The sequence below is a fragment of the Macrotis lagotis genome, chromosome 7 (assembly GCF_037893015.1).
Source record: "Macrotis lagotis isolate mMagLag1 chromosome 7, bilby.v1.9.chrom.fasta, whole genome shotgun sequence".
Taxonomy (NCBI): Eukaryota; Metazoa; Chordata; class Mammalia; order Peramelemorphia; family Peramelidae; genus Macrotis; species Macrotis lagotis.
Window position 1 is genome coordinate 52,229,177 of NC_133664.1, and position 27,960 is coordinate 52,257,136.

General features: G+C 35.8%; 1 long non-coding RNA gene across 3 annotated transcripts in view; it reads right to left on the reverse strand.

The window, feature by feature from the left end:
- Positions 1 to 27,960, reverse strand: part of LOC141493676 (uncharacterized) — a 73,291-nt gene that overhangs the window by 27,311 nt on the left and 18,020 nt on the right. Inside the window, exons 3-4 of one of the 3 annotated variants that reach the window (XR_012470281.1) lie at positions 23,070 to 23,188; positions 20,400 to 20,469 (exon numbers count right to left, since the gene is read on the reverse strand). The exons of 1 other annotated variant lie outside the window; for it this stretch is intronic. This is a non-coding gene — a long non-coding RNA (uncharacterized LOC141493676). The remainder of the gene's footprint in view (positions 1 to 20,399; positions 20,470 to 23,069; positions 23,189 to 27,960) is intronic. One more of the 3 variants, XR_012470282.1, reaches the window with a different exon arrangement.

Below are 27,960 nucleotides of genomic sequence, written 5' to 3' on the forward strand. Positions count from 1 at the left end.
AGCAAAATTAAATATTAACTTGAAAAATGTCTGCTATGTGTTGTCAAAGGGTAAGAAAGGGAAATCTTCCCCCCCCCAAAAAAAAACTATAGGCCAGTTGGGTTCTTACTTCTCAATTTCTTAATCTCTTAAATGTCAATAGTAAATGGAGAATATACTGGAACCAGATTAGTTACCTTCCATGCATTAACATGAATTCTGTCAAATACACAGGTGGAATGAGAGAATGTGCCCTACTCATAGGTCATCTGTCAGTAATTACACCCCTGAGGAGGGAAAAACAGGGATAGGCAATTATCAACAACATACAAAAAAGCAGTGTTGGCAGACAAGTTTCACTAGTGATTTGTAAACCAGATGTGTTCATTCCGCTGGGTCCCATGAGGATACCATTCCAACCAAGTGCTTTAGGAACAATAACTACACAGCTAAGTATGGCATGGGAATGTGCAACGGCAATGCAAGGTGGTGTCAGTACAAGTGTCAGTACAGATGTGATTTGGAGGACTCTATATGGGATCTGTCTATAGGACTGAACACTCAGAGGGGTATTAATATCTAAGTGTATTTCTGTGGTTCCCTAGGCATCCCAATTCAATTACTCCCATCTATCTTATAAAAAAGAATAGATGACTTCCTTATTCTTCCTCAAAAAAGCCACTCAAGATAAGAAATTTCATTGGAGTTAGTCTTGACTAAGATAATTCTCTTTTTCATCCCAGTAGAATGTAACTTTCTCAAGTACAAAGGACATTTTATTCTTGAATCCCTAGTGTTAAGCCTGGACCCTTTTAAATAGACATGTTGGGAAATTGGGAAAAGGAATCATATATTATTAACTTACATAAAAGGGGTTGAGGGAGAAAGAGTCTGAAGATGAAATGTAGAAGACAGAGAGAGAAAAGAATGGAGTAATTTGTAGAACATTCAGAATTAAGATGAATCACCAAGGGTTTTCAGATCATCTTACAGCATCTGCCTAATTCCACCCCTGCAGTTCACCATCTCTCTAATGAAAAGAGAGATGTATGTTTGTGTGATCCTTTAATGTTGTTTCCCTTTCCATTGATGCTGTCATTGTATAAATTGTTCCCTTGGTTCTGCCTAGCTCCCAGCTAAATTTCTTTCAGAAACTTCTCTAGTAGTTAAGATTATCTTCATTTACTGAGCAGTTTGAATTAAAACTGCATTTACTGTTCAGTCATTTTCAGTCATGTTTGACTCTTTAGGACTTCATTTGGGGTCTTCTTTAGCTAAGATACTGGAGTGGCTTCTCATTGCCCTCTCCAGCTCACTTTGGAGTGAGGAAACTAAGGCAAGCAGGATTAAGTGACTTGCCCAGCTAGTAAGTTATCTGAGGCCAGATTTGAATTCAATAAGATAAGTCTTCCTGATTCCAGGTTCAGCTCTCTATTCACTGAACCACCTAGATGCCCAAACTATGCTAAGACAGACCTAATGGAGGTCTAACAATATACCAGAGATCACTGTATACATTAGGCATAACGTACTTTCACCTAGAGAAAAGAAAAAAGAATAAACATAATATCCTAAGTTGTATACCTACCTTATATCCATGGTTTGCTAGATAACATTTTTAATTCCTGATGGACAACCAGCCCTTTGCCAACAATAGTCTTTGAAGCAAGACAGGAGAGAGATGGGATCTGAAACTGGATGACTGTGTTCACACTGTTTACTCTACATGTAGAAAGGATTTCTTTGCCAAATTGCATACAGAAAGAGATATATAATAGCAATTATCAAGACTGAACTCAAGCTCCATTTAACCATCATCATTGTGACAGGTGAACAAGGCAAAAGGCTATAAAAAGGGAAGGTTAGGAGGGGGCACTCTTCTGTTTTCCAGTTAACTGGCAAGAATTATGCCATTCATAAGACAATGAAAAAAGACATGAGGACACTTATTTAAAGTCCTGGATGCTTCCAGAAGCTAGAAGTCAGACTGCTGTTATCAGCTAACTAGGTTCTTAAAGACATGTTCTGAACAGTGAAGAAAATTCCCCAAGAGTGACTCTCTTAATAGTCTAATTCAGATGCTTCATTTTTACTAGACATAGCTATATTAAAACCATTAAACAATAGATGCACATGGAGAAGACAGTTTGATTTTTCTAGGTAGAATCTTGTTCTATAAGTAAAGCACCACCAAGCATCTAGGTGGTACAGTGGATAGAGAACTGACTCTGGAGTCAGGAAGACCTGAGTTCAAATATGAACACAGATACTTTATACTTACTAGCTGTGTGATCCTGTGCAAGTCACTTAATCCCATTGCTTTGCAAAAAAATAAAAATTAAATAAAAAATATTATCCTCCCTTCCCCCTGGAAAGTGTAACACATGTGAGGCATAACAGCTTTCAAACTATTATCAAAGGAAAGATTACTTCTCTAGGGCACCCTCCTTGTTTTTCTGTTGATGCTTTCCAAATTCAGTACCTTCCTACTAACAGCAGCAATTGTTTATTTCATGTTTCATATATGACTTACTTCAAAACAATTCATTGAAGTAATAAATTTTTAGTAGCTAATAGAGGTTAAGCAATTTGTCCAGTCATACAACTGACAAGTGGCAGACTTAAGCATCAAATTCACATTGTCTCATTGTGTTTCTGAAGTTTATAGGAACACAAGAGTCAAAGGAGCCAGTGGGGAGGGTGATTCAACTTAAGTTATAGAAGAAGCAAGAGGGCTTGGAATTATGAAGTTCAGAGTCTGAATGTGAGTTATATTCTGGCTGTAATATTTTAAGGAAGGGCGCTGATAAAGTGGATGGTTTCCAGAAAGGGATAGACAAATAGAATGATCAAAGACCTCTAGTTCAAGTAATTTGGGGACTATCTGAAGCAGAGGTATTTGGCCTAGGAGAGAATAGACCTATAAAAGGGATTGATAGCTCTCTCCAAGAATCTGAAAGATCATGGCACCATAGATGTAGCACTATGAGCTATCTCCATGCCTTTGAACTTGATGTCACCCATGCTTGGAAAGCTCTACCTCCTAACCTATATCATTTAGAATCTTTTGTTTGCTTTAAGATTCTGATAGGTTGCCACTTCTTGAGGACTTTTTCAGCCTCTCTATCTGCTGGTCACTTCCCTTCTAAGGCCACCTTCCAAATACCTTATATTAATCATGTATATACTGATTTATATAGCTCATATATTTACATTGTTTCTTCAATTCAAATGTAAGCACCCTGAAGACAGGGATTATGTTTTTACCTTTCTTTGTGTCCTTCATGTTTGTATAGCTCTTAGCATATAATAAACACTAAAAGTGTCTATTGATGAATTGATTTAAGATTGAGTCTTTTAAAGATTAAAAAAAAAGTGAGACCCAGATTGATAAATGACTTGGACAAACTAAGTGTCTGAGTCAGAAGGGCAAGAAAAGCAAGAGGGATTATATTTCTTAAACCCCTGAGGGTAGAACTAGGAGGGAAATGGAAAAGGAAAACCTAGATGTCATATAAGGAAACTTTTTCAAAACATGGGAGCTAAAGAAACTTAGATTGGATGATGTTGGAAATAACAAAGATCTGCCTTCGTGTGGTTTGTGTGTTTGTGTGTGTGTGTGTGTGTGTGTGTGTGTGTGTGTGTGTGTGATGTTATGGCCTTTAGTTCTGATATTCTAAGAAATCCCCATTTTCTTTCTATAAAACTAAAACTCTCTCTACGTCACAATTCTGCTTTCTTATCTTCTCTTAAGACAACATGTGTTAAGATTTATGAGACCAGTGTAGTGAGACCTTTTTTAACATTGAGTCATAGAACAATTATTTTGAGAATCAATAAAGGTCAGATCTGATTTTTTCCAGAATTAAGTAGAAGAAAGGAAAGTGCCACTGGCAGGAAGAAGTGGGAAAGAAAGAAAAAAAGAAAAAAAGAAAGAAAGAGAGAGAGAGAGAGAGAGAGAGAGAAAGAAGGAAAGAAAGAAAGGATTTTCTAGTCCACAAATTCTTAACCTGGCATCCATAAGTTTGACTTAAAATATTTTGATAGAAATATATTTCCCTCATAATCCAATGTATTTTAATTTATGCTTTTAAAAATATTATTTTGGGAAGAGCCCTAAGGGCTTTTATCCAACTAGACTGTTAGAGGCATCAGTGACACACATAAAAAGGTAAGATCCTCTCATCTAATCAAAATCTAGTCTGGTTGCTTATACTTAAAAAAAAGAGAAAGTTATCTTGACAATACCTTGTCTTCTGCTTCTGATTAGATTGATATAATTAACCATTTCACAGCAGTATTTTTAAAATGCTCTTCCAAAGACCAGTGAGCTCTCCTTGGCATTGAAAGTGGTGAAAGTTACTGTGATCATAATCAAGATTCCATTAGGAACATGGGAGCATAGAATTCATAATCAGAACCCACAATAGTTGCCATTATGTTGCTGCTTGACTTTTTAATCCACAACTAAGAAACTTGATTTCCCAATTTCCCACTGGTTTATTTGCCCTATATAATTCTCTTCAATGATTGGCTCTCTCTTTTCCATCACTCCACAAGTAGCAAGAGTCATGAAGTAATAAGCAGGAGAGTTAGGCCTCATTCCACACTTTTAATCTGCCTTCCTCTAACTCCAGACAGACAGAGCAGAAGCACTGCCTGACCTAAAAGAAGTGAAAAAATTATAACAATACTGACTCTCTTCCATCTTGGCTATAATCTTCTTTGCTTTTCAGAAATCGGACATATACTCAGACTCTATGAAACTAAGTGGGACCACTGTATGTGTCTGTGACATATCACATAAAGGCATTTGTTTATACATGTGTATGTTTGTGTTACATAGAAGGGAGCATGGATGCTTATTCTTTTTACTTAGATTAAAAAGTAGTTGTTCCAAGTATAACTACTTTGAGTAGATTATGAGATCCTTGGGGGCAGAGGATATTTCTGGAGTTTTTTTAAAGATATCTTTTATTTGTTACATCACCTATATGTCCTTCTCCCTTTGCTCTACCAAAAATCTATCCCCTAAAACAAAGAATAAAAAAGAAGGAAATGGCAGTTGACTAAAACTGAGCAATACAGTTTTAAATCTGACATTAAACAGCAAAATATCCATTTTCAATAAGCATCTATTAATTGCTTACTATATGCCAGACAATGTACTAAGCTCTTGGCACAAAAGGAAAGACAAACTAGTCTCTACTCTCACATTAGATGTTCATAATCTAATGGAACAGATTGACTAGGTGCAACCAAGACATATACCAGATAAATCAGATTTTATCCATAGAGAAATGGTGGTAAAAATTAAAGGTTACTAGGAAAGGTTTCTTGTTAGAAAGTTGTGTTTTAGTTGGGACCTGAAGGACACCAGTAAATCTCAGAGGCTGAAACAACTCCAGAAACAAGTGAAAAATCAGAGTGGGAAGATGCAGTGTTATATTTGAGAAGTAGCAAGGAGGTCAATGAATCATGGACCACAGAGGCTCTTAAAGAAAGGTAAGAAGATTGGAAAGATAAGAAATGGAATGAAAGACTTTGGACTTTCTATTTCATCTTGGAGACAATAGGGATCCCACTGGAACTACTGAAGAGGATGTAGGGTGGAAGGGCCAGCAGAAAGAATGTGACATAGTCAAATATATCTTTTGAGAAGTTCTTTCTATTACTGAATGGAAAATAGACTGGATTAAATAGATTTTTGAGGCAGGTAGACCAACCAGGAGGTTGGTGATGAGGATATGACAATGTCAGGGGAGAGATGTTAGGTAGGTAGAATCAACAAAACTAAGGAACAGATTGGTTATGGAGGAGGTGAAAGAGAGTGAGGAGACAATAATGAAACCTAGCTTTCAAGTCTAGGTGACTGGGAGTATGGTAGTGTTCTCAATTACTTCAGTTATATTAAGATATTAAGAAAAGAGGAGAGATTGCAGAGAAAGCAAAGTTTTGATTATACTGATTTTAAGATGTAGATTGGACAACCAGTTTAAGATGTTCAATAGACAGTTGGAGAGTTGAAACTGTAAAAAAGAAGTTATAACTGAATAAATAGATTTAAGAATAATCAGCATAGAGATGATAATTAAATACTTGAAACATGATGACAGCCCCAAATGAAAGAGGTAGAGAAGAGAAGAAAACTCAGAATAGTTCTGCAGAACACTTAGCATTAGCAAGCATGAACTGGTAGTAGACTGAGAAGACATAAACAGGCAGGTAGAACCAGAACAGAGTAGTGCCCCAAAAACCTAGAGAGAAGAGATTATCAAGGAGGAACCATGATCAAGAGTGTCTAAGGCTGAAGAGAAGTCAGAAGAATGAGAACTATCTTTTTTTGTATGTCTATCTTTTTGCAGGTCTTTTCATTACAGGAATTTAGAATGATTTATAATCTCCTAATTCAGTGACTGCTATCCAAGCCTAGAATGCTCTCCTTCTTCATCTTTGTCTCTTAACTACACAGTGCCTTGAACATGACTGGTACTTTATAAATGCTTTATCAAGTCTAATCTTTATCTTAAAATGAAAAATAAATACAAGAACTTATATGTAAATTAAAAAAATTAAGAACCCCAAAACAATTAAAAGTACACAAAGAATTACAAAGAACAAGCAAGGCTAGAGAGTAAAGAAACCAGAAAAGAAGGATGGAGAGTAAAGAAACCAGAAAAGACTTCCCTTCCCTTTCCTTTAGAGAAAGGTCAGCAGTATTTAACATTTCATATATTTTTCATACTTCAAAATGTACTGTTGATTTTGCTGGGAATTTTTTTCTCTCTTTATCCTATATTTATTTTGCTTAAAAAATTGTTATATGGGATGACTTTCTTGGAGGGGGGAAAAAAGGGAAGGCTACAAAGAGAAATTTAAGTGATAATAGAACAAAGTATATGTAATTAAAATTTATTTTTTAAATAAGAAGCCAGGCATAACATGCAGTGCATGACCATAGTCCACACATATACATCTCCACAAAAAAAAAAAATGGGTGGGGGGAGTAAGATAGCAGTCAGTGCTATAATGCCTGTCTTTTCTCCTTCAGCACCTAGGACAGAGGCTGGCTAAGAAGCAGACACTTAACAAATGCTAGCTACATTACATTGAATGCCAAGGGAATTTATACTGATCCATTCAATAAACTCTTCTCCATTCCTTCTTTCATGACATTCCACTCCCAATCTTACAGGGTAGGGAAGCTCAGATTCATTAAGTGCTGTGATACCCTGAAAGTTCCAGTAAAATATATCATTATAAATTCATTTGCCAAGTTCTAACTATAATTCACATCTACAGATGTCCTAGCTTTGCCCTATTCCACAGTTTTCCCAGAATGGTGGCTAAGTGGTTGGTAAATAGAAAATTTCTATTCTGTTCATGTCACAATTTTGAACATTTTGAGGTTTGGTGGGAATGTAAGGGAAGCCACAATAACCTGTCTCTATAACCTTCTTGGCAGCAGAGATGTTTACTAAGTGAACAGACTTCTTCTAAAAGCATATATGGCCTTTGCAGAAATAGGAACTTCCCTCTGAAGTCATTTGAAACATTGTCTGAACCTTTCACATACCCCTGTGGACTTGGATTTGCCGGTGCATCCACTGGTCACATTTTTCTTTCTGTAACTAAGGGAGTGATGGGGGAAGGGGGGGAGGGGAAAAGCATTTCTATTTATAAAGGTGGGGAGTAGAAACTCACTTCCTCATTCCCTGCACGGACAAGATATCTGAGAGTATATTTCAAGAAACAGATCCAAAACTCATTCTTTAGTCCGTACACTTGGGATGAATCCATTTACATGTAAGCATGCAGAAGATATATTATACAGAAGAGGAATACTGTCCATTTATGAAGAGAGCATTAATGATCCCAAGTGAAAAGGTTGCTATGGATATGTATGTGTATGTGCTATGAAGCTCTATGTAGAAAGAGGATGGATTGTGCCTCTGGGATGGACTCCAGATGGAGCTGCTACTCCCAGAACAGTCACTGTTTACTGTTGCTCCTGTCTGCCTCATGGGCTCTTCAGAAAGAGCAACCTTGTCACTTTTACTGGAATATTCTATTTATTTCTGCTGACTCACAGATATCAAAGGTGACACCATTAACTTGACTTAAGAGCCAAAGGATGTCTCCAGGCAGAGCAAGGCCTAGGAATTATGTCACTTTGGACCATCATTGGGCAGGGGCCAGGGATGAAAGTCCCTGTGAAGAGGAAGTGGGGCAACTTCAAGAAGTCAGCAGCCCAGACAGAGCTTTATTCATTCCGGGTTAGTTAACCCTCAGGCTATGGGGCCCCCAGACTTGCTTTCAAAGTTCCATTTGATATCACAATGTATGCAAGGAGCCTCTTTTGATGAAGAGAACCATGAGCATAGAGAATATTGAAATTAATTGAAAACAAAATTTTGTAAATCTTTACTCTTTCTCTAACAACTGTTAAAATACTCCATCTTGGCCTCCAGTCCAACCCTGGCCATGTTCTCATTGGTAAGGCAAACTAGGTTATGCAGGCCCTGAAACAACACCCAAGACAACCCAGACCAGAATCTGTAGACTCTAGACCCCTACCCAAAAGGAAAACTCTCCACTGGGGGACTTAGGCAATTCCCAAGTCATCACCTCTTCCTGTAGACCCTTGCTCACTTCTTGCCTCCAGAATTCTGCTTAACCTGGCAGCTGTCCTGCCAAGATTAATTAGCAATACATGTGACTTTTCTTTAATCTTTTCTTAACCTCTCTATTGCTTTTCTTTGTGTCGTAACTTCTTTTTTAATAAATCGCTATTTTTCTATTTCACCTGCATTCCTGGGTCAGGGAATGATTCATCACAGGAGAATACCGAACTCATGGCAATATTTTGATTGTTGCACAGGGCTCTGATGATTTTAATCTGCCCAAGACCATACTTCAAGTTCTTCTCCATTGTACCCCTGTCATTCCTTTCATCTTTCTGTCTCATTTTTTTCCTTCACTAATCAATCTGTCAATAAGTCAGCCAATTAGCAAGCATTTATTAATCACTTAATATGCACTAAGCATTCTGCTAAGTGTTGAGAATGTAAAGACTATAGGGGTATTTGGGTTCCTTAAGAATGTGAAGGGAAAATTATTAATTTACATTACAAAGACTGGGATCTGCCTATATTGTTACCTATGGGCAGGTCCTGAGTTCAGACAAAAGATTTAGCCTCAATCTGATCAAAAACTGAGATTAAGCCAGGTCTGCCCCACCTAGTTCAGAGTTAACCTAGGGTCTGTGTCCTTCTCTTTTGCTCATGCTCAAGGAAGTTGCTGTTCTTGCTCATTAGTATAATGCTAAGGGCAGGGAAAACATATGGGGATGAATGATTTCAATTAGTTTGTGATCCTAACCAATGACTGGCATGTAGGGGAAGGAACAAAGCCTTTCAAACTGTACATAAGACCTAACATTTCCAGGATTCCTTGCCCCTCCTCACTTGACAGAGGTGTGCCATTTATTAAAATGTCTTAATTAAAAAAACCATTTTAATCACTCTGAACTAAGTATGCAGGAGCCATTTATAACAGAAAATATAAATACAAACAGAAAGATACTCCCTGTCCTCAGGGAGTTTTACATTCTAATGACAGATGATAGTATATAAAATGAAGCTGAAAGGGATTAGGGGAAGAGTGATGAAGGTACCAAAATGTCAAGGATATGAACAATTAAAGCCTATGAACAATTAAGAATACCTAGAGAGACTGGTAGACATTGGTTCCTTGGCTTTATCACATTCCTTAAAATGGAAGGAAACAATTGATCAAAAGGCACAGGGCACAGGGTTGGAAGCTACTTCACATGGTGGTGAGAGCTTCCAGGGTCAAAAGGTTTTTATGACTTGGTGGCAAAGTCTTGTGGGAATTTAGGAATACAGCACTATAGGAATAAATAAACATTTACTACGTGTGTTCTATGCACGAAACACAATGCCAAGCACTGGGGTCACATAGAAGAGGCAAAAATAGTTGTTTGCCCACAAGGGCATCCTAATGATGGAGATGATAGATAGATAGATAGATAGATAGATAGATGATAGATAGATACATAGATACATAGATATACATATATATGTATAAATTCATATATTTAATAGTTAAATCATAATTACTAGAATTTATGTAGCACTTTACAGAGTACAAAATCCTTCCTTTCCAGTCTGTTTCTATCTTACTCCTCTCCACATACCCTGCCTTCCTCACTATTCCTCACCTGTCACTCTTCTCTCAACTATGAATTTCCTGGCTGATGCCCAGGATCTTAGCTTCCTTCAGGTTCTAGCTAAAATCTCAACCTCTGCAAGAAAGCTTGGCCAAGTTTCCTTAATGTTAGTACCTTCCCTATATTGATTCTCTCCAATGTAGCCTGAATATATCTTGTTTATCCATAGCAGTTTTCATATCTCCCTCATTAGATGATGAAGTGTTTAAGAACTGTTTTTCCTCTTTCTTTGGATTTCTCTATTGCTTAGTAAGTGCCTAGAAGATATTAGGTGTCTAACAAATGCCGTCTTCTTATCTTGACTTGGAATCTTTTTTTATTTGCTTTTCACTACATTCTAGTGAAGTAGGTACTCTAATTCTAAATTCACAAGTGAGCAACCTGAGACTAAGATCAAGTGATTTACCCAGGTTCACACAGCTAATAATTATTATCCAAGACCAGATTCTAATTCAAATCTTCTTCATGAATCCAAGTTGAAACTCTATCCACTGAACATATGGGAAGTAAGCTTAAAGATGAAGGCATTGGCAGTTGGAGGAATCAAGAAGGGCTTCCTTGAAAAAGGAAGACAAATCTTTAAGGAAGCTAGAGACTCTCTAAGGCAAAGGTTAAAAGGGAATGACTTCAGGTGTGGAGAACAACCATGGCAGAGGAGATGTAGTTCATGCAGCTAAATTCAAATCAGTAGGTAGATAAATAAATGATAGATATCAGATAGATGACTGAGATCTAGAGAAAGACTGATGAGATAGAGATAGATAGATGAGAGAGAGAGAGAGAGAGAGAGAGACATAGAGACAGAATTAGAAGGAGATAGACAGAGCAATAAAGAGAGACAGAAATAAAGATAGAGATGATGGCAATAGAGAAATAGAAATATATAAAAATATGTAGTTATAGATGTAGATACAGAGAGAAAGATACATGTATAATACATATGTGTACAGTGAGCATAATATATGTGTGTACCATATAAGTATGCATATATATATAACATATCTAGTTTCTTTCATATGTTTTAGGCACCATGGGAAAGTCAAAAAATTTACACAACATGGTTTTTATCCTTGAACACAAAGGCTTGTTAGCGAGACAGGATAGGCATTATCTGGTGGTTGCAATAAATTGATTTTATTACTTCAGGTTTTCAGGCCACCACTGAAAAAGCCAATCTCCTCCTCATCTTGTATCCCAGGCTACATAGAAAATTGGCCCAAAACCATAGAAGTGTTTTCTACATTTTTTTTGGTTACCAAGGCATCACTTAAGCTTTCCATCTCACATTCTTGTAACTGGCTCACTCCAGTCATTCATGGGATCAGAGGACTAAGAGCTATAAGTTACCATAGAAACCATCTAGTGCAACCCCTCACATTTTACAGACGAAGAAATTGAGGCTCAGAGAGATTAGGTTTATTTTCCAAGGTCCAAGAAGCAAAAAGCTGAGTTAAGAAAAAAAGTCAGGGTCTTCTGACTCCAGTGTCCTTACATTCCTCTTGCATGTAAGACCTCGGCATTATATGTGACCCATAGAATATCTAGCAATGAAATAATTAGATTTGAGATGTTCAGGTATTGTCAACTACTCTTGGCTTCCCTAGTGCAAAAAGGTGAAGCTTTACTAAGTATGATTGTGGGGAAAAATTATATTAAAGATCTCCTAAGTTCAATTTACTGGTAAGGTCTTTTGTTTTGCTTTTGCATTTTTTTAGCCATTCTATGGTCCAAGATTCTGTAATTAGTTACAGATAAATGGGACATTTAAAATAAGGACAGATATCACCTTGGCCAAGCAGACTGAATGATAGGCTTAATATTGTCAATAAACAGCTATTAAATATATTAATGTACATTAATATACAACTATCACTAGTAGCAAGTACTAATTACTAGTACAATGCAGGTGCTTTGCTGGGTAAGTGCTGATGATACAAAGAAAAGCAAAAACTAGTTACTCCTCTCAAAGAGCTCTTGGTCTAATGGGAAAGACCACATGCAAACACCATAGAAACAAAATATACATAAGATAAATTAAAGGCAATTATACTAACGAGGATCAGAAAAGGCTTCTCATTGAAGATGGAGTATTTATGAGTTGGTTTTGAAAGCAGCTAGGGAAACCAGGAAGCTGAGATGAAGAAAAGAGAGAAAATTCTAGTCATAGGGGGTCAGCCACTGAAAATGCCTTTTGTGTCTTTTGTGAGGAACAGCAAGGAAGCCAATGTCACTGAATTGCAGTAGGTGGAGGGCAGTTTATGAAAGATTTTGAATGTCAAACAGGATTTTATGTTTGATATTAGGGGTCATGGGGAGTCACAAAAGTTTACTGAATAGGGCAAGGGTTGACATGGTCAAATATATATTTTAAGAAGACTAATTTGACAGTTGAGGGGAATATGGACAAGAGCTGGGAGAGATCTGAGTCCAGGAACCCCACTCCCCCCCAATAGTCTATTGTAATAGTCTAATTATGAAGTAATGAGGGCCTGTATCAGTCAGAAGAGAGATGTTATGAAGGTAAATTTTACATTAAATTTTTAGATTAACAAATGCCTGGATACCTTTCCAAGACTTAGTATCTATTTCCTTTTGGTTGTTTAGTCATTTTTCAGTCATGTTTGACTCTTCTTGACCCCTTCTGGAACTTTCTTTACAAAGATACTGGAGTGGTTTGTTATATCTTTCTTTAACTGCTTTTACAGATGGAGAAATTAAGATGCACAGGTTAAGTGACTTGCCCATGAATGGAGCTAGAAAGTGGAAGGGCCCCTAGTAGTAGTAATCTATAAGGAGGACTCAAATCCAACCTCAGATACTTCTTAGCTGGGTGACCCTGGGCAAGTCACTCCCCCTGGAGTGTGCAAAATTCAGCAATGGTTTTCAACCTTATAAAGGTTTTTGATTAGATATTACTTGCTCCATGCCACAAAGTTAAAAAAAAATTATAGATGAAAATCTATATGTTGTTGGGATTTTTTCTGATCTGCTACTACTAGTACATTCTTTAATGCAATTGCAAAAGAAAAAGACATGTTTATTTCTACTATCTATTAAGAAAAATCTCCAACTCAGAAATCAGAAGTCTGAATTTTCAAATTCATAGGGAAATAGAAAGATTGAAAAAAAGTAAGCATGAGGAAAAATAGATGGAAAAGTAGGATTTTGGAGACTGATAGCTTATAGATTATTTCTTTTCTCAATTAAAAATATGCAAGCATTTTAAATCTTACTCCTCCAAATAAATATTCACTCCCCACTGAATAATAAAAGACAAAAGGAAAGAAAATCTTCCTAAAAATAGTCAAGCAAAACAAATTTCTACATTGTCCATGTTCAAAAAGTATTTGCCTTATTCTCCATTTTGAGTCCATCATTTCTCCGGCAGACAATGCGTAGTATGCTACATTTTATTATGGTTTATCATTACCATTATCTACAATCATGGATTATCCTTGATCAAAGTTCTAAAATTTTTCAAAATTACTTTTCCCTATAATGTTTTCAAAATATAATTTTTCCCCTAGCTTTGCTTATAACACTCTGAAGAAACTTCTAGAGATCTTCCTAATTTCCTCTGAAACTGTTCATTTCATCATTCCTTATACCACATTCTTACAGTATAATCACACACCATAATTTATTTAACTAGAACCCAAGAGGTTAGTATCTACTTCCTAAGAATGTTTTATATGTGTGTATATGTATAGTTTAGTTTTTCACCCTTTTTCTATGATATATATATGTATATATATACATATATATATATATATATATGTATATATATACATATATATATATATATCTGCCTAGTAAGATTATGGTTAGTTGACATGCCATAGCTGTTGAGTCCTTTGGGCTCAAAAATTCTGGATCAAAGATATAATCTATTTAGTGACTTTTGAGACATGGTTTCAAACTGCTTTCCAGAATGGCTAGACTAATTCAGAGAATGACCACAGTCCATTACTAACCCTATTGCTTTTGTTTTCCCCCATAATTTTTCCCCTACTGTTATTAGTTATTTCAAGCTTTCTTCATACAATCCTTGACAGGTTCTACAAACACCTCACACTTCCATATCATGAATATTGATTTCAACAAAAGGATTGGCAAGTACCAATCACCTTGTTAGAACTTAGATCAAAATTTATAAAAACAAAAAAGAATGGTGATAAGAAAAAAATACAAGGAATACAACTCATAAGATTCAACACTAAATTAGATAAACAAATTATTGAAATAATTTTAAAAGAAGAAATGGACAACAGAAATGACCTTAGTGTGGACTATAATAATTTCATTCCTAAATTAAGCTAATTTACATGAATTACTTCAAAGTGACCAAAAGTTCCAGAAAGTGTCTTAATCAGCAAACACTTGAGTTATTTAAAGTGAAAAGTGTTATAAATTTTCATTTTATTATGTGGGACTCAGGACCTTTCCTGCTGAAAAGTTTTCATTAATATTAACTTCATCTAACCAAAACCTGTCCCATGGTATATAAAATTTTACTTAAGAACCGTAACCATTCCTGAGATGAGAAGCCAGGGGAAGAATCAAAAAACCTCAATTGTCCCTCACAATCCTCAATTAGCCTATGTGTTAATCTCTAATCTGCTAGTTTAACTATTGTTTGACAACATTTGTTTCATTGAGAGATATGTGAAATTGCAATTCCATTTAAATTGATCATTCAACTTTTCTGACATTGAACAAAGTATAGATTATGAGTCTATTTTCTATCTAACTTTTATGGCCTGAGAGGAATGTACAAGATTGCAATATATAAATGAACTATTTCTCTGCCATTCTGATGTAATTTTTTTTCTATTAAATGCCTTGTCAGAATCCTCATGATTGTTCAGATTTTTCTGAGACTTGAATCTATACTTGAGCATAATAAATCTGTTTTTGCCTCAATAATTTCTGTCTTATAATACATAGATATTTAATAGTAGTTCCCACATGAAATCAGGAAGGAAATATCTCTCTCATAAGAAGAGTGATGGGAGCCAAAGGCAACACTGGATTAAAATAACAACTCAAATGGAAAATTATGAAAGAAGGATAGATACTAGAGGCTTGTAAACAGCATCATGTTACAAAACTAAGAAGAGTAGTGAAGGATAAAAGATGTCTAAATAAAATTTGACAAGGCACTTTAAGAAATGTGATAGAAAGTAATGTTAAGGAGTTGAATAAAAATTAAATATTTTATTTGGAAATACAAGAAAATTTAAAGTAAAGTCATATCACAGGCAAAAATGAAAGAGGAAAGACAACAAACAGAAAAAAAGGAAAGGAAAATATTTGAAAAGTTATTTCAATAAACTATTTTCTCCAATAAAGATAATGGAACTACCACACTTGGGCCCTAACAAAACAATCCCTGAGGTGCTTACTGAGGAAGCAGAAATAGCTCTAAAAAAATAAAGACATAAAAAGCAGTCCATTATAAAGAGATTTGCTCTAGAAGCAATATAATTGAGAGGGAATTGTGGGAATGAATTAGCAAGGAATTAAACAAAAGACATGGAAATAATCTCTGACTTCACTTATTCCCAGAAAGTGAATAAGAAAACACCAAGAATTACCAAATAATATATTTAAACAAAATCTTTGAAAGGTTAATTATATGTGAATTGAAGGTATCCTCAATGAGAGAATTACAAAGGTACAAGATGCCTTTCATCACTGAACCACATCTTGACCATCTCACATTGATTGAAAAGTGTGTGTGTTTGTGTGTGTGTGTGTGTGTGTGGTTGCACTCGCTACTGAACATTTCATAGGTGCGCTACAATTGGAAAGTGGTCAAATAAACTGAATGTATCTTGTTAATTAATGGAGTATTGTTTTGCCATTAGGAATGACAAATGTGAAGTCTACAAAAAATCATGAGACATGAAATGAGACAGAGTAAGAAAGTAAAACTTGAAAAAAGTTCATATTGACAACCATTAAAATGAAGACAATATTAAGCAGAAATTTGTTTTAAATAGCACAGATTGATCTTAGTAAGATCAATACCTTTGCTTCTCTGAATATGTAAAAAGACCTTACATAGGTATAGTTGCATGTAAATCATTTGCAATTACCAATTATTGCATTTATTCAATAGAATGGATCTTCCTTAAGGGCAAGGAATATTTTGATTTCGTCTTTGCATTCTCCAGACAGATACTATTTTGGTTAATTATTCTCCTGGGATTTGTGGTTTGTGATTGTTTGTTGCTTGTTGTTTTTTCTTACTTGTTGGTTTTTGCTTTTTTGTTTTACTTGTTCCTATTCGTATAAGTGCTCATATCAGAAATCAAAACAAAATTTTCCAAAAGTTTTTTTTTTTCTACAAAGAAAATAAATGACCTAATATCATTAATTTTAGCAAGCCATCATTATTTTTAATTCTAATATTATACTTTATACAAAATAACTAATTTGCATGGAAATAAATCAGCAGGCTTCCAAGGATCAAGAAGCTTTTTAAAAGTTCTTTTAAATGCATTCAATAGGGGCAGCTAAGTGACGCAGTGTATAGAGCGCAAATCCTGGAGTCAAGAGGACTTGAGTTCAAATTCAGTCTCAGATACTTACCCAGCTGTGTGACCTTGGGCAAGTCACGCAACCCATTGCCTTGCCAAAAAAAAAAAATGTATTCAATGTATGTATTCAACATACTATTGAACTATCAAAGTGTCACTCAGAAAAAAAAAAGAGTCAACTGAGCTATTTTATTAGTTACCCATATAAATACCTCCTTTTTCCTTGAATCAATCAATGATTCATTTAGGAATTGTCCTGGTGTTTTCTTTAAATCTCATTATCTTGTAGATTGAACAATTGAATGGGTTCAGTAAATAGAATGCCCAGCCTAGAGTTCATGTCCAGCCTCAGACACTTACTAATTGGGTGACCCCAGGCAAGTCTCTTAATCCTGTTTGCCTCAATTTCTTCATCTATAAAATGAGAAGGACATGGCAAATCACTCCAGGATCTTTCCTAAGGAAACCCAAATGGGGTCACAAAAAGTCTTAACAACACCTTGTAGAATGAAGTAAAGACAGTAATAGTTGAGAATTATAGAAATTAAAAACAGAAAGGAATCTTTCAACTACATATCTTTTCTGGAAGCATTTAGGTGCAAAAGAATAAGAGTCAGGAAGATCTGATATCAAATCCAGTCTCAGACATTGCCTAACTGTGTGATGTTGAGTCTCTCTCTGCCTTGGTTTCCTCATTTGTAAAATGGGAATAACATTGAAAGGATTAAATGAGATAATATTTATAAAGCAGTGTGCAAAACTCAAAACACTACATAAATATGTGCATTTTTGCTGAAAATATTAAAATTAATCTGGAGTGACTACCAAGACATACATATATGTATGTTCACATCTGCAACCAAATACCACATTTTATTTGGTTGAATTTGTTTTCAACTAATAATCTGTAGGTGGAATGGGATTTTATATTTTCTGTATCCTCCAACTAGACCGTGAAGGTGGGTCTTTCTCTAGAAATCACCAACAAAAGGCTGTTGTTCTCTTTTTATGTTTTCCTTAAGGATACCTTTAATGTCATTTGCCATTATAAGAAAGATTTTTACTATGACACAAAGTAGGCTACAGTCTGATTGGTAAAGTGGGGCTGTATTCAGGGGCCTAGTTTTCAATTCTGTCCTGTTCATGGGTACAGAATACATGGTTAGTCCTGACCTTGACTCTGGCTTGTAGAAATAAGGTAATGGGTAGGGTGTCCTTTGAGAGGGTTAAATATCCCCAACTGAGGAGTATCCCTCTACCCAAGATTCATGTTGGGTCTGTCCCACATCAGATCTGCTCAAAGAGTCAGAGAAGGAACAATAAAGGGAAAGGTAAGAGATCCCATAGAAAGACATAAATGTCCAAAGGTTGGGCATTCCAGTCTTTTTTCTGCCTTTATTGCTACTATTCTCTAAGATCTGAAGAATCCTTGTCATAGGCTTTCAGGGTTGGGGAATAAAGAACTCATCCCAACATGTGATATTTCTGAAGAAATGAAATTACAAGAAACGGTACTGAAAACATTCATGGGAGATGATTCCCAGGGACCTGAGTTTTTAAAATACTACATCTTAGAGATCAGAATATAGAGACATGAGGCAAGCTCCCCAAAGAATTTACTATGGAAAGGAAGATAGACCAGAAATATGGCACATTTTTTAATTTAATAAGCTTTCAAATTCTCTCACATAGCTTAGAGAGCCTATAAGTAAGAAGGTTTATCGATATGAAAGGGGTGATCAATGTTTCTAACTGAATGCAGAACTAATTAAACATCAGAGAATCCAAACAAGAGAGGTCTATGAATGTTTATATAAATAAAATGCTCATGAGAGAATTCTCCCTAGAGAGAAGGGAGAAGGGATGTGAATGTAAAGAACATAGGAAATGCCTTCAGTGAAAGCCTTCAAACTTTCCTGAACACAAAAGAGTTTGGGGGAAGGGGTGTGGAATGCATGTGGAAATGTCTTTAGTCGTGACTCAGTCAATTTTTCAACTTCAAAATAACCCATTCTTGGGGGACTAGGTGGCGCAGAGGATAGAGCACTGGCCCTGGAGTCAGGAGTACCTGGGTTCAAATTCGGCCTCAGATACTTAATAATTACCTAGCTGTGTGGCCTTGGGCAAGCCACTTAACCCCATTTGCCTTGCAAAAAAAAAACTAAAAAAAAAAACCATTCTCGGGGAAAAAACCTAAAATGCAAGACATTTTTAAAAAGTCTTCAGGGTAAACTGGCCTTTTAGAGAACATTGATAAGTCAGAAAAATTATAAAGTCTGAGAGATAATAAATGCAAACTTCTGGGTAACCATTAAAGTGCCATTAAATAAAAGTAATTATCATTGTGGCAATGGTAAAAGTAAAGAATGTGAGAAAGCTTCTAACAAAAACCTACACCTTAAGGAACTCCAGATAGTTTATACTGAAGAAACCCTTCAAATCTAAAAGAAAGAAAAGGCATCAGTCCCTTCATCATTGTTCTAACACCTTCAAATTCGTACTGAAGGGAAATACTATGAATACAAGGAATACAGGTTTTACATATGTAAATATAGTAGAAACACCAGATGAATGTAAAAAAGTGAGAAAGTCTTCAGCCAGAGTAGAAGTTTATTCAACAAATTATTCAAATAGGAGATAGGCACCTTGGGTAAGATAATATCGATCGATCTATCATCCTTTAACACATTATGTTTTATATGAGGATGATTATGTACTGATATTTAAAAGAATATGATTTATAAATTAAACTACTATTGCCCTTGACTGCTGTGGTTTTCTTCCAGACAAGGAGAGTAAATATTTGGTAGTTGATATAGTTTCTAGACTGCTTTTGACTTCTCATAGTGATAATTATGTTGAATCAGTTCAATTTTCCTAAGAACAATGACAGCATCTTAGCTTTAAATTTTTTGTTCGTTTCCCCTTTCTCAGTCAATTGTTTGCTATTTACTAGATCTTTATGAAATAATGTGCTAGAGGGAAAGGACAAATACAAAAGTGTTATAATACTATATAATATAGTATATGATATAATATTATATTTAAATACTATATAATTCAAATTGTTAAAGTAAAAAAATCCTATTTGCTTCCATTTATTGATGATAATTTTAACAAATTTGAACCTAAACTTGTTTGTGGTTTTCATTAACCGAAGAATTTAATATTGTCTCTTCTGTTCAAAAATGCCAACTATCATTAGATTTTAGAAAAGTATTTTCTTTGCTTCCATAAAAATGTTTTTGTTTTCAACAAGGACCTGACTTTTAATTAGGTTATCTTCAACTACTCCTAGTAATTAAAACATGGATAATTACATATTCCTGTGAAAGGTGGATTAATTTTCACTAGACGTTTTATAGAAATGTAGAAGTTTATATTTATTTATTACTTTGTGAAACCTGTGTTTTGTGGATTATGAACTAAAATAGGCTTTTCTGCTTTACTATATAATCCTAGGATTTGCATTTTCATTATAGAAAGTGGGGTCTTTTTTGTTCTCTCTCATTAGTTGTGATAAACATTATATAAACAAATTTAATCTTTCACCTAAATAGTAAAAAACACTTGTAGTTGTTTTAATTAAGTATAATTTCCATTATGCTGTCCATAGAGCTTACCTGTGACCCGTTAGCATTTCTAGGGCTTTGAGAACAGAGCCTCTTGTGTTAATATCCAATTTCAAGGACTCTACCCAAAGGAAGAGAAGGAAAAAGAGGGTCTAAAGTCATATCTAACTTCAAAGCTGTTAACATACACAAAAATTGGAGCAAAAGATGGAATTTAGTGGGGATTTTACCCTTTCTATTTTATTCAAAGGAATTTCTTTGTCTTGGGATCACAATGGTCAAAGTATCTGGCAGTCAGTTTCTACTGAGAAAATGAAAAATTGTCAAAATGTTTTTAATAAACCAACTAGTAAATCAAAACACACCAGAAGAGACATTTCCACCAAATAGGCTGACATCACCATGGGCTTAGAATTTATGAGGCTACTTTCACTCCTTCTCTGTATCAAAGTTGTTTATAGGGCAGAGTGGATGATCAAAAACCTTCCCTCCTTCCCCTCTGGCTTGCCAGAGCCCTAAGCCATCCTGAAGCCTAGCAAGAGAGCATACTGACCTTCAGTTTAAAAGTCTAGTGCCCAGGGGGCAGCTAGGTGGCGCAGTGGATAGAGCACCAGCCCTGGAGTCAGAAGAACCTGAGTTCAAATTCGGACTCAGACACTTAAAAATTACCTAGCTGTGTGGCCTTGGGGAAGTCACTTAACCCCACTGCCTTGCCAAAACAAACCAAAAAAATCATCGAGTGCCCATCATGACTGGTAAAATGTGTTCCCATTAACACACCACTGTCTCATACATGATTTCATTGAATCCTGTCAAGAACAAGTCAAGACAGTGCCCATGAAGGATGAACAAGAGTCAGTTATTAATTCTAATCTGCAAATGAACAAACTGACCTAGAAAAGCTGTTCACATTAGCTGGTCACTGAAAGGACATAGTCCTCTGACAGCTCATCCAGGACTCTTTCCCTGGCACCTAACTACCTTTTAATACCTGAGAACCCATGAACTTGAAAACTTTGAATGATATTTTGCCTCAAGAACTCCTGACTTTCTTAAAAAGAAACTTTCTGATCTAAATCTGTACTACATGTTTACAATTTAAAGTACTGCCAGCCTCCACAGAGAACTCAGGTTTAAATCCTGATTCTGATAATTACCTCTCTGAGACTTGGGCAAGTTGCCTTCTTTCTCTGGGTCTAAGTTATCTGAAAAATTAAGAGATTGGGCCAAGATATCCTCTAACTCAAAATCCAGCTACTATCTATGTTGACAAAAATCACATCTTCGATATTCAGATCAACTTTAGAGACAAAGAATCCTTAAAAGATGTCATTGTGTCTCCCATTTGTAGTTTCACTGTCATGTCATATTGGAAGGAAGAAAATTTTTCTGTTTTGCTTTTCAAATATCAAATTTCTTCTGGGATTAGATTCTCCCTCCAATTTCTAGAATTAGTTTTAGTATAAAATCACTTTTGAGCCCCATTGCGTATAATTACTATTGTGTTCAAAATGTATGTGGCCATTTCTAGGACTGAAAAGAAACGATGAAGCACAACGGAAAGAGAAGTCTTCTTATAATTAGACCCCTGTGAAACATTTTCACTGAAATTCAAACTGCTTGAAGAGATCCTCGCTTTGGCTTTACACCTGAATTTGAAATCAGGAAGGCTTCGTCTGATTAGTTCTAAAATAGAAGCCGGGATTAATTGCTATTCTCAGAAGTTTGCGGCGAGTAGGGAAAGTTCGACTGATGCATTTGGAGATTCAAAAGTAGCTGATAAAACTTGCAGTTTTCAGGAAGTCTCTACCATTAGTCAATAGGAAAATAAAAATGATTACTGGTCAGCTGTGTCAGCTTCAAATGTGAAAAAGAATGATATAATAAAAAAAATCTGAGTCAACTTTTCCCCCCTTTTGAGTCATTCACAAGGAAATAAATTATATAGTTAATGATGTGTGAACTTCAGCGGTCAAATTCACAGTTATCTACGCATCATCTTAGCTACATGCCAGAGAAAAGTAATGTGTTGGACAGAACTTCATAAACCAATTCTTGTTTGGTATTTTGGAAACATTTCTCTGCAACATTTTCCTTTGGTTATTCCTCAGAACCACTCAGTTTTCTTAATCCCCTTGGACTCAATTTGCCTGACTATAAACACAGAGCTAGGTCAATGATAGAGTGGGTTTAGAAGGTATTCTGGTATTAGAAGTGACTAGTCTTACCTCACAGAAATGCTACAAGGCCAAAATGAGAAAAGTATAAAGTTCTTTGAAAAATCTGATGGCCTAAAACCAAGGTTTCTTAACCTTAAAACTCATGGACCTCCAAGGGATCCATGGATGGCTAGGGGTACAAGAACTTGGATGGGAAAAATAGACCATCTTTATTTTCACTAACTTCTTACTGTAATTTACTTTTTCATCCAATTATTAATAAACATTATTCCAATCAGGGAATAGGCTTCGCCACACCATACACACCAATATATTATGTTTTTGTTGAATTGATTCAGTTGTATTTGACTCTCTTTGACCCTATATGAAATTTTTCTTTGCAAGGATAGTGGCATGGTTTGCCATTTCTTTCCCTAGTTCATCGTACAGATGAAGAAACTGAGGCAAAGAGGGTGAAATGACTTAATCAGTATAATACAACTAGCTATTGCTAAGATATAACTTATAATGAGGCAACATGATATGGTGGACAGAAACTGACCTTGAAGCCAGAATGAGCAGGGTTCCAGTCTTGTTATCACAAATTGGCTATATGACACTGGGCAAGTCACACCTTCACCAAGAGTATAGTTCTTGAACTGCTTTGGTAAAGGGAGCTTCCTACTGGAGACCAATGATATCACAAGTTATTTCCCTTTTCACTTTAAAATGATTTATAATAAGCTAGTTAGTTGGGAATGCATTTATTAAAACTTAAAGTTGTGTTTAATACTGATGGTTGACATTTATATAGCTCTTGTCTTATCTGAGTCTTTCATCCATCCATCATTAAGCTCAGGCTAGATGCTAGCACTCTCTCCAATGATTGTTGTGAATACAACTGACCTTGGAACCAGGAAAACCTGAATTCAAGTACCACCTTTGATATATACCAGCTAGGTGGCCATTGGCAAATTAGTCTCTCTCAGTGGACAGGCAACTCTTTAAGACTAAGTTGCTAGGAAAATATTGATCTGCCTTGGTCAAGAGAGTTTCTTCAATGTCCGCTCCCTGCGCCAATGAAATCACAAGTCTAAGACCTCTCTATCCCTTACTATGTGGAAGGAGGAGGAGGAAGAGAAAGAGGAAGATGAGGAAGAAAGAAGAAGAAGAAGGAGAAGAAGAAATGCCAAGGGACTATGTTCTAGAACATTCATAATGAATCAGTACAAGAGTTCTGTGAGCTTCATAAACCTTTGGCATCTCTCATTTTTTATTCCTGAATCATAGTGTCCAATTTGTTTTTTTCTCATCTTAGCCTTCACCCAGCTTCATGATGAACTTGTCTAATGAAAATAAATTATCTCAAAAAAATCATTTTGAATGAAGAATTTAGACACTGTATCATCCCCCTCTTTTCTAAGCATGTCAGCCTCTTTCCCCAAGATTTGCCATCTGCCTTTTTAGTGGTCCAGCCAAATAAATGTGTTATCTGGTAATTTTTCACCATCAATGTCAGTTATGTGTATACCCTCTGCAATGTGAGAAATGTCCTGCTCCAATCCAAAAGACTGGATTGCTAGCTAGGAAATTCTGGTTCTTGTCACTAATAACTCTATGTCTCATTCATCTACAACAAAGGTCTAACTGTAGGATCTAGCCAAGGAAAAAATGTTCTTTATACCCATGCCAAAAGGGTTAGTAGACTATACATAAAACAGTAAGCCAGTGTTCAAGAGTTGATTGGTTTTGAAAAGAGAGAGACATTTCAGGCCTATCCATGACTAATTCACATCCTGCCTTCACATACCTGGGAACCAGCATCTAAATAAGATGAACTTTCCAAGAGCAGGGCATCCTTACTTTCCCAGATGTATAGTCAATCCACTCCCTGTCTACTCAAGATTTTACATATTTTTCAGAACTCGGAGATCGGGATATAAAATGCAGCCAGAGATGTCACCTGGATTTATGACCTTCTCTGGAGTATTGCACATCTGAGGCCCCATGCAAGTATTCTACTCATCCATATATGTAGTTTTCTCCTCTGTGGCAGATGTAATATTGATAGCTTATTCAGCAAGTCACTCAAATGTAATTCAAGTTCCAGATATAAATATGATACATATTTAACTATTTCCTATGCTGAATATGAAAGAACCCAACTAAACTAAAAGCAGCTTTTTTAATAGCTGGTAGCACTGTTTTTCAGTGAAATGTCCATTTTTGTGATGAAATTTTATCTTTCTATTGGTCAAGCAAGCATACCACCCACTCAGGCCAACTCCACACCATACCCAAAATCAAAAGAATTAGGGAATAGAACAGAGCTCACAATGGAACAGCAGGCATCAATCAGAAGCCAAGGCTGCCCAAGAAAATGTTCCCTGAATCCATCCACACTGAATAATTCCCAAAGGTAAAAAAATTCCGTAAGGCTCCCACAAGATTATCTTAAAATAGTACATAAACTTATTGCTGCAGTGCATTATTTCACCCCAAATCCCATTCCCCTGCTTGCTCCATAAATAGGGAGAATGAGAGAAAAAAAATATTTGAGTCCCATAAATACAAGAGTTTGGATAAATTTGAAGTTAACATCAAGAGTCAACATTCACAATTCAACAATGCAGTACCCAACTGAAGTACTTCAAAGCACTGTGAAAAGTTGTTCCTGACCCCATGGAGCTTATATTCCACTACAGAGGTAAAATACAAGTATACAATTACTATGTTTTAACGAAGGATGTTTTCAGGACCCTCCAATATTTCAGTGTATATAAAATGTGACTATAAACCTCTGTCCTTTCTTCATCCTTCAAAGTTCAACTAAGAAATCCATAGTCCACTCTTACTTAATGCTTTTTACCCCTTAATCCTGACAATCATTAGTGTTCTCTCTCTCTCTCTCTCTTTGTCTAACTTTTTCTCCCTCTCTCTTTCTCCTCTTCTCTCTCCCCTTCCTCATTATTATTAAGTTTAATATAACTATTATTGTTAATATATAATTATAAAATAATAAACATAGATAATTATATAATATGTAATTTCTATTTTAAGATTTTCAAAGCACTTTACAAATATCTCATTTGATCTTCACAACAACCATAGGATATAGAGGCTATTATTGTATCCCTATGGGGGGGGATCTGAGTTAGAAAGAGGTTAAGTGACTTGTTTAGGGTCATACAACTATTGAGAGTGTGAGGCTGGATTTGAACTCAGGTCTTCCTGACTCCAGGATTTGGGTTCTATGTGCTATAGATTCCTTTTGTTGTTCTCAAGATCTCTTCTAGAGCCAGGATTTATCTATGAACTCAAGTGACAATTAAATCCAATCATAGGAAAGAGTGTTAGAAAACCAATTCCTTATTAGTCTTATCAGATGACCCCTATTGTGTTAATCTCCCATTTAAAGAACCATTTGAGGGGCATACTATGTATTAATAAATCACAATTATATGATCAGATGGGAGGTGGGTAGTTAAGATTATTTGTTTAGTCATTTAAGTTGTGTCTGACTCTTGGTGACCCCAATCTTCTTGGGAAAAATACTGCAGTTATTTGTCATTTTCTCCTCTAGCTCATTTTACAGATGAGGAAACTGAGGAAGCAAAGTAAAGGGACTTGCCCAGGGTCGTCCAGCTAATAAATGCCTGAGGCCAGATTTGATCTCAGGAAGAGAAGAAATAAAGTCACTATCAGACTGATCCCCCCCCCGTCCCCAGCACAATATTTTGTTTCTGCCGTTGCTGAAGAAATTGGGTAATAATCCACCAAGAAATAAAAGATCATAAAAAGATTAAGTTTTTTGCTTAAATTCATAAATCATGCCATCATCAGAATAAGCTCCTCTGCCCATCTAATAGGGGGGGTGAGGTTTAGGACACTGATCAGTCTTATGTTGACTCATTCCTGACTCCAGTGGGTTGGCCTGATGATCAAAGAGTTTTGTTTTGTTTGCTTTTGTTTTCATTTTTGTTTTTTTTTTGAAGGGCAGCAGTTTCAAATCTGGAGACTAACCTATATTTTACAATATCAACTGTGGCACTAATATAAACAAGTATGTTAAGTGCATGAATCAATATGAACCACATGAATAAACATATCCATGTGGCACTTGAAGCAAGTTCTGTTCGAAAGAAAGGAAAGCATAAAGAAAAAAGTTCTAGTTAGGGGGTGAGGGTAGGAGGTATTTACATTCAGCAATTATTTAAATGAATTCAAAAGCTGCAAACAGTAACATATATTACTGAAATGTTACTGTTGTACATTTTGTATTGATGTGAACATACTCTTTACTAAAATCTTTTATAATTATGCACAAATGAACACAAGCACTCCAAAATCCCCTTTTTTAATTGTAATCTAATGACTTTTGATTTCTCCCTCTGCCTTCCTTTACCAAGTCCTACTCATCAACCTTCAATTCCTTGAAATCTCTCTCATGGGTCATCTCCCCTTTATTTGCAACTCTGTCTTCTTTTCCCCATTTGGACCCTTTGGTAAACCAGTGCTATCCTACCCTGTCATCTTATATTGAGTCCATGGCCCCCTTATCATACTGTTGTCTATGCCCTAACAAACTAGCCTTGAAGCACTCCCTCCATTACCCATCTTTGCTCTTATGTACATGCTCCTGAATGAAGGTGGAGAAAGTCATGGAACTATTTTGACTTCCCCCAATGCAAATTTCTCTTATACAGTCTCACCTGGGCTATCCTTTTGCTTATCAATTCATTACCCCACTATCATTTTTCTCCTTTCTTCCTCAAGTCCTATCACCCCCAGATGCCTTCAGCCAATCTCTCCTCATTCACCTCTGATTTCCATAAAGCGTTCCTTCTCCTTATTAAGGCTAACCCCTTTAATTATTCGAGTGATGCCACTTCACCCTGTCTCCTCAAACACATTGTCCCTTCTGCGATTTCCACTCAAAACGTCTTCAATCTCTCCCTATTAGCTATTTCTCTACTGCCTACAAATACATCCATGTCTTCCCATCCTCAAAAACTCTCACTTGATCTTCCATTCCTGCTATCAATCTTTTCTTTTCTGACTTTTGTAGACTTCTAAAGATCATCTATGATAGGTCTGTTCTCACTGTCTTCTTAATGCCTTACAATCTGAATTCTGACCTTATCATTTCCACTGCAACTGCTTTCTCCAAAGTTATCAATGATCTCATAGTTGTCTAATCTAATGGCCTTTTCTTAGTCCTCACTTTTCTAGAGCATTCTGTTCCTTTTGAGCCTACTGATTTCTTTCTTCCCTTGAGGTTTTCAGGATATACTCTCTCCCAGTTCTCTTCCCAGCCATAAGATTTTTCTTCTCAGTCTTCTTTGTGAGATCCTCATCCACAATATACCTTAAGAATTCTACTCTGATCTCACTTCTCTTCTATCTCTACACTATTTTCTTGGTTATCTCATTAGTTGATTTAATTTTAAACC